Below are 14,476 nucleotides of genomic sequence, written 5' to 3'. Positions count from 1 at the left end.
AATGAAGAAATACCACGTTCACATACAACAGTTAGTCTATTCCATCTTGTAAGATCCATTCTTTACCAGAAGTCAAATCTATTCGGGTCACTCAGTGGTGGCCCTCTCTAGGACATGTCAAGTAACTAAAAATAATGATAGCAGCTGTGAATAAATAGAATCAGAACAAAAGTGTCTTCATGAAAAACAAAGCAAACAAAAACACCATCCTAAAAGAAGAATACAATGAAAACAGCACATAGAGGAGATGCTTTAGCCGACCATTCTGCTACAAAGTCTGCTCTGACTGAAGTCCTTTCATGGAAACCGCCCATGGAACTTGTCAAATCCATGGAGGGGTTCAGATAGTCCATCCTAGGTACCCTAAATTTGTCTTCTAAATTATGAAAGGAAACAGAGGGAGCTATCATATTGGAAGACCCACGTGGCTAAGGTCTGGCAAAGCCAGGATGATCACGAGGTAGCATCCGATAAAACTTGAAATGAACACTTGTCAAAATTCTCCACCAGATGATCCAATCCATCCCAGTAAGGGGAAAATGTCCACAATATTAAAAACACTGATGGATAAAATATTTAAGGATAACAAAATATAGCCTCATCCACAGGTAACATAATTCTGGGAAAAAGTGTAAAAGCAAGGCATAGACTGGAACCATGCTCTGAGAGAACATTTGAGCATTTTTAACTGAATTTTATAAAATGACTTCCCTCTGGGTGATGAATATGCACAAATAATAGTATGCTTATTTTCTGGAGGGTTGAAATACTCCCTTGTTAAAACAACCACAGCACAGATTGTAGCTAAAAGACTGAATACCCTATTCTCAATGTAGAACATTTTAACCATTCTATTCAGTAAAAGGGGGCCATTTTACCAGCAGTTATTCATGAATTCTACAAGGATTTGTCCCCTGCTCAAAAATATTCACTGTCTTCATTACTGTGAAACCGCTAGAATAACAGAAAGCATTTTAACTGGAATTGGTAAGTTATACTAATTAAGTCCTAATAGTGGAAGATTTTCAGGAAACCCCACAAAAGTCTATGGCTAGCCCAAGATCCTCAGAATAAATAATGGCAATGGACAGGACAGAGCTTACATTCAACACCACCAAAACCAGATCCTCCTAAATACCTGAAACCACTGATTGTTACACTTTCCTTTGCACACTTTTATTATCCTTTTATTTGTGTCTTTTTCCTTACAAGTTTATACACTTCTGATTTTTCCTACCATGTTCCTCTTATAATAATATAAACTTGCTTATTTTTAAAATATACTAGAACCAATTACCTCCATAACTCTTTAATAGCTCTTCCAAGTGATTGCTGGTCACCTAATTTTAAAAAAAACTAAGTTAAGGTATGTTACACTGACTTTACTAATAATGAATCTCTTGTAGATAATACAAGTTTAGGGCACCAGAAAAAGGGGATAAGATATTTTGGGGATGAAAATATGACTGTCTTAACAACACCTTAAAAACAATATACTTACAGCTTCACAAAAGTTGTTCACTTCTCTCAGGAAGCACCTGTATTCTTCATCTTGTGTGAAAAGCAATGCTCTTCAGTGTTCACAGAGAACCACAGCTTTTTGTTCTGCAAGGCTATTAGTTAGGCTTCCCCAAGTGGATGACTCCCGAATATCTTCTGTTGGCCTTCAGATTTATAAAGATCCCAAAGTTGTGAAGTTCTTTGTAGAGAAATAATAACTAGTGGAACAGACCACAGAGTAGTTAGGCAACTCTAGGTAGGCATAAAAAGTCTGTTCTATAATTTGAATATTGTAATAAGTAATATAGCACAGAAATAAGTTTAAATTCCTTATATAAATCATTGGACAACATAGGATTTTCTTTTAGCTCCTCAGGGAAAATCTGTGCTGTTACTAACTTATCCTATTGTATCTGAATTAACACTACTCATAAAATGAATCAATCTATATCTAAATGAAAAAGAAAGTCAACCTGGCTACCTAAAGTAGACTCAGAGAGTCACTGGGATCTGCTTTCTTGGGCAACCTAGAAAAACCTTGGATTATTTCTGCAGTGCCTTTCCATCCCGTAGTTATTTTTATTTTTCTCACAGTTGTTTAATATCTGTTGTCCATAAACTTAAATGCTTGTATGCAGTTTCTGTCCTGATAGATGATTCAACAAACAGCTCAAAGACAACAGCAGAATAATATAATCATGCTGATCAATAATCTAACCAAAAATCATACCTGCACAAACAAACTTCATCTTAAAGGAGATCTGAAAACAAACCTCATCTTCAAGGAGAATCAACTACACCGGGGAAGAGCTGAGCAATTCATGATGGGCTTTATTTACTCCAGTTGGCTGTGAAAGAACCAAAAAGAACTATGAATAGAAAATGTCCTGCATTGTAGAAAAAAGCAAACCAAAAAACTGATCTTCTGTTGCCTTGCTAAAAAGGGCAATCAGAACTCATTTTTAACTTCCTCAATAAATAAATAACAGCCTTTCAGTCATCATAAAAATTAACCCCTAGAGCCAGTTTTAAATGTACTTAATCAACCAATGACAACTCACTCCAGTAAACATGGTTAGGCAAGGCAACCAAACAGAAAAGCCCTTCACTTCTGAAAGGCAGCCCATCAGGAAGAGGCTCATTCCACTGAACATGATTCTGAGTGCTAGCCAGTCACCGAAAGCCTTATCCACCTACAGTAATGGTAAATCATTCATATGTCTGAACTGCAGTGACGTTAATTATTGAATGTCATGCTTCCCAAACACGCTATGGAAGACTGCATTCTGCTCTGCTTAGAGACAGTGCCTGACCAACATAGTTCCCCCACCTGAAGAAAGCAGAAAGTTCAGCTGTGTGTGTATGTGTGTGTGTTTCAGGTGCTGAATGATGGTTTTATCCTTTACAGGGTAGCAGTTACATGGCTGTATATACGTTTGTTCAAACTCTATACAAACATTTATGATTTTTATTGTATTTTCCTTATATCTCAGTTGAAAAAAAGAGTATTAGGAATAAAACAGCCAAAAAGAGGCAGGTGTTTAGAACTGAAGTGGAAACTTTGAATACTGCCTATCTGGCCTCTCTCACATCTACATTAGCAGCCCCTAGGACACCTTTATGATCTCAATGGGAACCACAGAACACAGTTTAAAAACAGCTGCTATATACATGATAATGACAACTCAAGGAGGCACTGGAAAACATAGCTTAAAATTCTTAAATAATGATATTTTGACTAATTTGGAGAGGCTTAAAAAGCATGAACTAAAATACAAGACAGGAATGACATGAAAGTAGGGAAAAGGGATCAGAACTAAAGCAACCTAAGATACCTTAGATTATTCAAGAAGATAAGAGATATTGGTTAGTTTTTGTTTGTTTGTTTGTTTTTGCAGTACGCGGGTTTCTCACTGTTGCGGCCTCTCCCGTTGAGGGACGCGCAGGCTCAGCGGCCATGGCTCACGGGCCCAGCCACTCCGCGGCATGTGGGATCCTCCCGGACCGGGGCACGAACCCGCCTCCCCTGCATCGGCAGGCGGACTCTCAACCACTGCGCCACCAGGGAAGCCCTTGGTTAGTTTTTAAATCAATCTGCATGGCAAAAAATTCAAGGGTAATCACAGAGTTAATAACATAAAAGGTATAACTTCCATTCCAGTAAAGGAAAAGGAAGAGAATTTTAAAAATCTGGTCAATCCAATACAAGGAAGGAAAGGAGAAAAAAGAAAGAAAATGTATTGTCAGTAATGTGCTAGAGCCAGGTTACAAAGTCTCTCAAGAGCTCTCCAGAGCTGCTGTGCACAAGTCTTCACATCAGCTTCAGTTCTTTCATGTTGATTGCTTGCATTATGCCACACAGAATATTTACACCAGGGAAATAAGCAAATGTTACAAATTAGAGATTTTGTTACAGAGAGCCAGTTTTTAAACATTTACCAGTATACCTCTGTGCACATTAAGTAGAAAATGCAACTACTACTAATACCGAAAATAATAGCAAGAATATGGCTTAGTAATATTAATATCTACTCAAACTGGCTCTATGCCCCGCAAAGCATTTTTGAGGTAATTATTTAATCATATGAGATAATATAAGGATAAATTCATGTAAGGATGTAACAATCCTAAGCTTGTGTACAAAGTCTTAACATTTATAAAGCAAAAAAAAGAATAAGAAGTGGAAAAATTAGTAGGCAGACTGGGGGATTTTAACATACTCCCCTCAGAAGCTGATAGATCAAGTTGACCAAAAAACAAAACCAAAACAAAACAAAACAAAAAAACAAAAACAAAATCCCTCTCAAAATATATAAAAAGAGGGCTTCCCTGGTGGCACAGTGGTTGAGAGTCCTCCTGCCACTGCAGGGGACGTGGGTTTGCGCCCCGGTCTGGGAGGATCCCACATGCTGCGGAGCGGCTGGGCCCATGAGCCATGGCCGCTGAGCCTGCGCGTCCGGAGCCTGTGCTCTGCTATGGGAGAGGCCGCAACAGTGAGAGGCCCGCGTGCTGCAAAGAAGAAAATAAAATAAAATAAAATAAAAATAAAATATATATATAAAAAGATTTACTGCACAAATAAGAAGCATGATCTAATGTACACATATAGAACACTGCAGCCAATAAGTATAGAATACAATTTATTTGGAAGCACATATGATGCATTTATTAAATTGCCATAAAAAGTTCTGAATAGCTAAGAATTGGCACATAAACCTTATTTCATAATCATATTGTCATAAAAAGAAAACAAGAAGAGAACTGAAATTATACATTTGGTAACAAAATAAATAAATACTTATTTCACAGATCAGAAACTAAATATGAATTGAAATTTAGGAAATGTTTGAAACTGCCCTACAACAAAAGCAGTTTGTTATAAAACCCATGGGATTCTGTTAATCAGGAGGTATTTAGGGAGAAATGTACCGCCTAGAATACAACATGTTAGAAAACAAAATGACTAACCATAAATGAGCTAAGTGCTCGTCTTAAAAGTTAGAAAAAGAAAACTTACTAAACTTAATAGAATTAGGAAGAATGACACATTTTCTAGAAAAAAAGTAAGTACTCAAAACTAACTACAAAACGAATACAAATACCTCTATTAGCGTTAAAGAAATCAGTCAATCTCCAAATATACTCACAAAATAAAGAAGTGTAGGGCTTGGACACAGAAAATAAAATTACTTTTGGGAAAGGTCACTTTTTTTCAATCCAAACAAAGATGCTATATAGATTAGTATTAGTTTGGGAATCCCAAACCATTACTTTAACAATCGATTTCAATCTCCCTATTAGTGTGTGTGTGTCTTGTAATCCTAAAGTCTACATATTACCTCAAGAGACTTTTTCAAGTAAGTTAAACCACATAAAAATTAATTTGTCATTTACAGTGAAGACACAGCAAATATTTACCCTAAATCATATTTTAAATAAAACTTTAAAACAACTCCCTGAATAAGCACTATTGAGTTAATGAAATTAAATCTATATATCTCAAGTGCATAAAACATTTTGTAACCTTATTTTAACTTTCATCATGTGTAAACCATGGTATACTAGTGAACTGTATTCAGAAAAGAATGCTGTTCATGTAACACCACTTTTCCAAAGAGAAAAAGAGGTGAACCTGACCTCTGTCATTTTGACAAAAAAAAAAATTTGTTTTCAAGAATCTCCTACTGGAATCTGCAGAGAGTTGAAGAAGTAGGAATTATTTGTGGCTAATATTAAATTTTCTACTTGAAAATATTACTTTGCCTCAATATTAGTACTCAATACTAGAAACATAACTCTAAAATTCACTTTGTACAGTTTTACAATAATTTAATGAAGCCTAATGATGTCTTAGGGGAGAAAAGCAAAGATATCCTATGTTGTATTCTGTTTTGCCTTTAAAGTTATCAGTATCCTATCAAGGTATTCAAAGCTAAACTGAATCTTTAATACGCATTTTCTCTTCCTAAAAAAAGCAATTGTTTAGTGTTTTCCTTTAAATGTGAAACAAATCAATAATGCAATACGGGGCAAGGAAGAACATTTTCACAAAGGCCACAGGCTTTTTTTTTTTAACATCTTTATTGGAGTATAATTGCTTTACAATGGTGTGTTAGTTTCTGCTTTATAACAAAGTGAATCAGTTATACATATATCCCCATATCTCTTCCCTCTTGCGTCTCCCTCCTTCCCACCCTCCCTATCCCACCCCTCTAGGTGGTCACAAAGCAGCAAGCTGATCTCCCTGTGTTATGCGGCTGCTTCCCACTAGCTATCTATTTTACGTTTGGTAGTGTATATATGTCCATGCCTCTCTCTCACTTTGTCACTGCTTACCCTTCCCCCTCCCCATATCCTCAAGTCCATTCTCTAGTAGGTCTGTGTCTTTATTCCTGTCTTGTCCCTAGGTTCTTCATGACCATTTTTTTTTTTTTTAGATTCCATATATATGTGTTAGCATATGGTATTTCTTTTTGTCTTTCTGACTTACTTCACTCTGTATGACAGATTCTAGGTCCATCCACCTCACGACAAATAACTCAATTTCGTTTCTTTCTATGGCTGAGTAATATTCCATTGTATATATGTGCCACATCTTCTTTATACATTCATCTGTCGATGGACACTTAGGTTGCTTCAACGTCCTGGCTATTGTAAACAGAGCTACAATGAACATTGTGGTACATGACTCTTTTCGAATTATGGTTTTCTCAGGGTATATGCCCAGTAGTGGGATTGCTGGGTCATATGGTAGTTCTATTTTTAGTTTTTGAGAAACATCTATACTCTTCTCCATAGTGGCTGTATCAGTTTACATTCCCACCAATAGTGCAAGAGGGTTCCCTTTCTCCACACCCTCTCCATCATTTATTGTTTGTAGATTTTTTGATGATGGCCATTCTGACTGGTGTGAGAGGATATCTCATTGTAGTTTTTTTTTTTTTTTTGCTGTACGCGGGCCTCTCACTGCTGTGGCCTCTCCCGTTGCGGAGCACAGGCTCCGGACGCACAGGCTCAGCAGCCATGGCTCACGGGCCCAGCCGCTCCGCGGCATGTGGGATCTTCCCAGACCGGGGCACGAACCCGTGTCCCCTGCATCGGCAGGCGGACTCTCAACCACTGCGCCACCAGGGAAGCCCTCATTGTAGTTTTGATTTGCATTTCTCTAATGATTAATGATGTTGAACGTTCTTTCATGTGTTTGTTGGCAATCTGTATATCTTCTTTGGAGAAATGTCTATTTAGGTTTTCTGCCCATTTTTGGACTGGGTTGTTTATTGATAGTGAGCAGCATGAGCAGCTTGTAAATTCTGGAGATTAATCTTTTGTCAGTTGCTTCATTTGCAAATATTTTCTCCCATTCTGAGGGCTGTCTTTTTGTCTTATTTATATTTTCCTTTGCTGTGCAAAAGCTTTAGGTTTCATTAGGTCCCTTTTGTTTTATTTCCATTTCTCTAGGAGGTGGGTCAAAAAGGATCTTGCTGTAATTTATGTCATAGAGTGTTCTGCCTATGTTTTCCTCTAGGAGTTTGACCACAGGCTTTTAAATAATGAAAATACAGTCTTGAGAGTCACGTGCACCGGGATCCATGATGCCAGGGGATGTGTCTATGGTCAAATTCTTGCAGATGGTTGCTTAATCATAACAAGTAATGATTAAGAAATGTTAAACAAGTCTCATTATTCCCAGGCTTCTCAATGACTTCAATATTCTAATGCAAATTTTTAAATACCGAGAATATAATACACTGTGCAGCATTTTCCAAATATTCTTGAATATGAAACTTTTGTTTTAACAGAGCCCTTACTGGAGCAGCATTTCTTGCAGCATCTTTAGGAAATGCTATTGTAAAAAATGGCTCTTACACAGTTGAGAAGAGCCAAGCCTGTGGAATTAAGAACTCATAGTTCTGTAAAAAAGATTTTTTTCTCAAACTGTGGATGGAGCCAAATCCACGAATGCAATTACATTTAATTTGTGATCCACTGTATAAGTCCTAAAGAGAACACATAGTGTAGAAGACTTACTTTCAGTCAGAGTATCCCTGAAGAAGCAAAGGACAAAGTAAGCTGTTGAATTTGTTATTATAGAATAATATTGTGCCAAAAAGCCAAGCATCTTGGGGTTATGATTATTATTATGATTTACTATTCTCCATAGAGAACAAAGGTTGAGTTTATACCGTCTACTCATATAGAAACGAGTTTCACCAAGGGACAACTTCTGGCTCTGGTGGCATGAAGAATCTAAAAAATCCATTCCCCCATCAAATGAAGTACAAAACTACAAAATAAAATAAAAATAATTTCATGGATCTAGAAATAGATCAAGGTAAGAAACAATAAGAAATATACAAGAAAAGCTAACAGGACTCCAAGTAAGGATTATACGAGTCTGTAGCCATCTTGGCTGGAGATGCTCCCATCATCCAGAACAGACCATGTTCTAGGCCATAAGAAAAATTTCTATAAATTTAAAAAGATTGAAATAATACAAAGTATGTTCTCTAACCAAACAATTAATTTAAGAATCAAAAGTAGTCATAAACAAAAAAGAAATCGGCAAACAATTGGAAATTAGACAAGGTACTTCTAGATAGTCATGAGTCAAAGAAGAAATCAAGATGCAAATTAGAAAATATTTTGAACTGAATGAAAACAAAAATTCAACATATTAAAATCTATTAGTGCTTATATGGAGATTTAGAGCTTTAAACATTTGTATTAGGAAGTAAAATGATCCAAAATCAATCATTGAAGCTTTCACTTCAAAAAGCTAGGAAAAGAAAAGCAAATAAAACATGAAATAGAGAAAGATAAATGAAAGGTTAGAGAAGAAAAGAATAAAATAGGAAAACAACAGAGAAACTCAATAAAATCAAAAGTTGGTTTCACGATAAGATAAAACAAAATATGACATTAGGGAGTGGCAAGTTAAAACAATGAAATACCACTGCATACCAATTAAAATGGCTAAAATCCAAAACACTGACAGTACCAAGTGCTGACCAGGATGTGGAGCAGCAGGAATTCTCATTCACTGCTGGTGAGAATGCAAAATGTGACTTTACATTTCACTTTGCACATCACTTTGGAAGTCAGTTTGGAAGTTTCTTACAAAGCTCAACTTAGTCTTGATAAATATATGATGGAGCAATCACACTCAGTATTTATCCAACTGAGTTGAAAATTTATGTCTACACAAAAGCCTGCACACACATGTTTACTGCAGCCTTATTTATAATTGACCAAAACTGGAAGCAACCAACAAACCCTTCAATAGGTGAATGGATAAACAAAACCTGGTATATCCATACGATGGATTATTATTCAACAAGATAAATGAATGAGCTATCAAACCACAAAAGGACATGGAAGAATTTTAAATACTTATTGCTGAGTGAACAAAGCCAGTCTGAAAAGGCCACATAAAGTGTGATTCCAATTATATGGTATTCTGGAAAGGGTAAATCTATAAAATGGTTCAGAGTAATTCTCTGATGGCATATGCATAACATTATGCATTTGTCAAAAGCCATAGAACTGTACAACACAAAGAGTGAACTCTATGTACACTATGGACTTTTGTTAATACTAATATATCAATATTAGTTCATCAATTGGTGCAGCCACTGTGGAGAACAGTACAGGGTTTCCTCAAAAAACTAAAAATAGAACTACCATATGACCCAGCAATTCTACTCTTGGGTATATACCCAAAGAAAAGGAAAACACTAATTTGAAAAGCATATGCACTCCAATGTTCATAGCAGCATTATTTACAATTGCCAAGTTATGGAAGTAACTTTAGTGTCCATCAACAGATGAATGGATAAAGAAGTAATTGTGTGTGTGTGTGTATATATACATATATATAACATACATATGTATGTATATATATGTGTATATATATGTATATATATATATATATATATAGAGAGAGAGAGAGAGAGAGAGAGAGAGGGAGAGAGAGACAGAGAGAGACAGAGAGAGAGAGAGCGAGAGAGACAGAAAGAGAGCTATTAAAGCAGAAGGACATTTTGACATTTGCAAGAACAAACACAGATAGACCTGGAGGCTATTAGGCTTAGTGAAATAAGTCTGACAGAGAAAGGCAAATACAGCATGTTTTCACTTATATATGGAATCTAAAAAATAAATAAATGAAGATAACAACAACCAAAAAAAAACCAGACTCACAGATACAGAGAAAAAGCTAGTGGTTACCAAGGGGAAAGGGTTTGTGGGAAGGGGCAAAGTAGAGGTAGGGAATTAAGAATTACAAACTAGTAAGTATAAAATAAATAAGATACAATGATATAATATAGAGCACAGGAATTATAGCCAATATTTTATAATAACTTTAAATGCAATATAACCTCTAAAATATTGAATTACTCTGTTGTATACCTAAAACTAATATAACGTTATAAACAAACTATACTTCAACAACAAACAAAAGAATGTATAACACTACTGCAACATATTAATAATAGGGGAAATTGGGAGTGGCAGAGAGATATAGGAACTCTGTAGTATCTGCTTAATTTTTCTCTAAATCTAAAAATGCTCTAAAATGAATGTCTATTAATTAGAGCATAAAATGTAAAAAAAATCCACTGCCTTTTCCTTCCATCCCCAGCAAAAGAAAAAAAAAAGGATTATAAATCATGATCAAGTGTATTTCATCCCAGGAATGATGCAAGGTTAGTTGAAAGGATTGGACACAGACTTGAATAAAACTCCTAAGATTTGTAGAGCTGTTTCCCTTCATCTCCCTGCTTCCAGTGGTCTGACTTGCCAATTCTAGCAACATTAGCAGCCCCAAATCACTATCTTTCTACTACTCAGATTCTATTTCTTTCATCCATTGAGACCAATGTTCTCAGCTTGGGCTTCATGTCCCCACATATGGTTTGAAAACTACGGGCAGGAAGAAAGCCAGCTCCACTTGTGTGCTTTCCCTTTCTCCAGTTTCTGTGCCATTTATTGGGTGTATTTAATCCCTTTAATTAGCTGCTTCTTATATTCTGAATATTTTTATAGTTGTTTATAGCAGGAGAGCAATTCCGACTGTGGCCACTCCATCCTGACTCAACCCAGATGTCTCTATAAATGCATTTTATGTGATCACTCTTTCTACCAAGTTGCTGATGGATTGGATTGAATGCACTGAATAGACAGAGATAAATAAAGTTATGTTGCAATTATTCAGGCTAGAGGTAATGACAGATTTGTCTAGCATAATGGTGATAGTGAAGAAGAAGAAAAATAAACATTTGCGGAATATGTAGGAGGTATCATTTGGCATTTGATAATACATGACAATAAAATGAGGGGGCGTTACAGTATAACACAGTTTTCTGGCTCGTGTTACATGAAGGATGGTAATATTTTTCATAATGGAAAACAGAGCAGATTAACGATAGTAGTAAGACTGAGAGTTTCTTGACTTTTCACTCTAAGTATTCTATTTTCAGTGAAGTTTTTTCATTCTGCATTCTGTGTGTTCCATGAGGGTGTTTTATAAATAAGACTATGCCTACTTTTTCTTTTTTATGGCATAGAGGGAACATCTCTGAACTAAGGCAATAAAGGTAAGAGTAGTGGAACAGAGAAAAATACAGGGAAGGTTAGAGAGGCAGAATCAGCTAAAATTAGTAATTAACTATCTGTAAAAGATTAGGGCAATGGAAGGAGAGTAAAATAACTCTTCAGTTTATAGCATAGGTATGTGGATCAATGGTGAGACCACTGATCAAAATACAGATTATACGAGGAGAAACAGTCTTGGGGGGTGTGCAGTGAGCTTTGTTTTGGATGTGTGTGTGGGTGTGTTAGATGCCCACGTGAAGATGAAAGGTAAGCAGTCAGAAGTATCATCCTGAAGTTGATAAAGGAAATATGAGCTACAGATAAAAGACTGGAAGTCAGCATGTATGGCCATCCATAGATACGGATAATATGAACTGAGTATGGGGTCCAAACAGAGAAGAGTTCTGAGTGAAACCTTCAGGAACACCATCATTTAAGGTATTAAGTGTGGAAAAGACGATGAGTTCATTGAAAATCATTGAAAGGGCTTGAGAATGAGTAGCTAGAAGGGGAAAAGAAAAAACTATATATATCTAAAGCAGAGAGGAGTGTCATATTCCATTGATTTAGAATTTTAAAATTTCCTCTTTTTTTTCCCCTTTGCTGCTATGAAAGCAGCAGTTTGGGGCTTACATACACCTTTGCTGGAGGAAGTAAAAAATTTAGTGAGTCATATTCCTCTCCTTTGACTTTATCTTTTTTTAAAAAAATTAAATACTTTAAATTCAGTAAATGCCTTATTTGTAGCAGCAATTGAACACCTTCTTATTGTTTCTGCATCACTGAAAGAAAAAAATTATTTCAGCTGAAAGTTCGGAATCTACAGAAAATATACTCTACATGACACTAATATTGTGCTTTTGAATATATTTGCTGTGTAGTAAAATTCTTTTGCTCCACTTTTCAAATTTCAAAATGCAGCTTTTCATAGTATACCTTTGATATGTTCCCTTTGCTAATGAAATTAATAGTTCCATATTTAACCCAAATCAATATAGAATTTCTCAGTATATTATTCTTGAAACATAAACTTGCATGAAATACTTTATCTCAAAAGGCTACTTTTTAACTTAGAACAAAGCCTTCCCTACTCTCCCTGGCCTCACTCTGAACTCATAATCCATTTCAATTCAAGCCCAATATTACATGCACACACACAGGTACTCACATGCACATATAAATGCACCTTGCTGTTTCACTATGAGACTAGGGCCAGGCAGCGGTATTTGGATCATGAGATGAGCTTTGCAGTTCTTTACTCCATGGTCTCTTTGTTTCAACAGCAATTTTTCCTCACTAAGAAAGCTGTTTCTCTTTCCATGGTTGGGCAGACCCTAAGTACCATGGCCAGTGATGAGTCCCAAAGTGCTGAGTTGACACAAGGGAAGAAACACGTTGAGGGGATTCTCTGGACATCATGCAAACTCAATATATCCTTCCACAGACTCTTCACAGGGTTACACTGGTGACAAAGTAAGTTTCCTACTGCTCTGACACGTGGCTCGTTCCTGCTAACCTAACAGTCATTCATTCCCAAGGAAGCAACTTCTTACAGAACAAGCTTAGTTAGTGAGAAAAGACTATTTTCTCCTGCCAACCAGGTGTTCAGTGAAATGATACATTTTAATGCACTTGCTTAGCAGATTTCTTAGAGAAATCCTGCCTCTTTGCATAAACAAAAGGAAAACTTTCTACCCTCCTATCAGATCTGGCCAGGTACCTTTACTCAAGAGAAGAGCTAAGGTCACAAGTATTTGATCTCATATTATAATGTTTAAACATGACTGGAGATCATAAAATCTCTCTACTCCCATCTGTCTTTGAACATAATTGTAATAAAAGTTGTTTTATCTCTGAAAAGACTCAAAGGTTTCCAGGCCAAGCCATTAGGGGTCACACTTACTGAAGTCTCATTTAAATCTAAAATTATATGATATTTTAAAAAGTCAATTTCCCAGAAATTAGAAGCAGGCTGACCCAGGTCTTCTCCTCTGTATAAAAGACTTAAGGAATGATAACAATTGCATACTTCACCTTCTTTCTACTTCACTATTTCTAAGTTTCATCATCCTAATGTCTTATTGCCTCCAGCACATACCGCAAGTGGTATCAGATGCTCCACTGAGATTCCAAGAAGAAAATAATAGAACTTCTATTTCTACTTAACTTTTTCTCATCCCCTTTCTAATTCTGTTTGTAAATGTTTTTATAATGTACATAAGAAGTCCATAAAATATATATGTGTATACATATACATCTACTGGGAAGTGGGGAAAAAGTTTCTTTTTGATACGAATACACGTTTAAGAAAATCTGAGGAGGACTAGCCTAGGCTGTTCAATTGTCTCCTAATCCTGCCTATAAATCACACCCCCAATTCAACCAACTTTCACAGCCTCACTGAAGACTTTTTGAATGTCTAATCATTTTAGTTCTCTCTACAGGTATTTCCTATGAATTGCTAAAGTCTGACATTTAAGAACCTTCGGGGACTTCCCTGGTGGCACAGTGGTTAAGAATCTACCTGCCGATGCAGGGGACATGGGTTCGATTCCTGGTCCGGGAAGATCCCACATGCCGCGGAGCAACTAAGCCCGTGCGTCCCAACTACTGAGCCTGCGCTCTAGAGCCCGTGCACCACAACTACTGAGCCCACATGCCACAACTACTGAAGCCCACGTGCCTAGAGCCTGTGCTCCGCAATAAGAGAAGCCACCGCAATGAGAAGCCTGTGCATTGCAACGAAGAGTAGCCCCTGCTCGCAGCAACTAGAGAAAGCCCGGGTACAACAATGAAGAACCAACATAGTGAAAAAGTAAATAAATTAAATTAAAAAAAACAAAGACCCTTTGTATTCCACCCCACCCTAAAACCCAGTCTT

The 14,476-nt window shown here is 36.5% G+C and overlaps 1 long non-coding RNA gene across 4 annotated transcripts in view; it reads right to left on the bottom strand.

Moving 5' to 3' along the window:
• LOC113612302 (uncharacterized) overlaps window positions 1-14,476 on the bottom strand; it is a 70,879-nt gene that overhangs the window by 35,418 nt on the left and 20,985 nt on the right. For 3 of the 4 annotated variants that reach the window (XR_003429802.1, XR_003429805.1, XR_003429801.1), the window contains 2 exons: window positions 2,274-2,348; window positions 1,502-1,718 (listed from right to left, as the gene is read on the bottom strand). This is a non-coding gene — a long non-coding RNA (uncharacterized LOC113612302). Of the gene's footprint in view, window positions 1-1,501; window positions 1,719-2,230; window positions 2,349-14,476 lie in introns of all 4 variants that reach the window. The other variant, XR_003429804.1, reaches the window with a different exon arrangement.

Source organism: Aethalodelphis obliquidens, unplaced genomic scaffold (assembly GCF_003676395.1).
Source record: "Aethalodelphis obliquidens isolate GAN/ISIS:26980383/991018 unplaced genomic scaffold, ASM367639v1 scaffold3, whole genome shotgun sequence".
Taxonomy (NCBI): Eukaryota; Metazoa; Chordata; class Mammalia; order Artiodactyla; family Delphinidae; genus Aethalodelphis; species Aethalodelphis obliquidens.
This window is presented reverse-complemented; position numbering and strand designations above follow the sequence as displayed.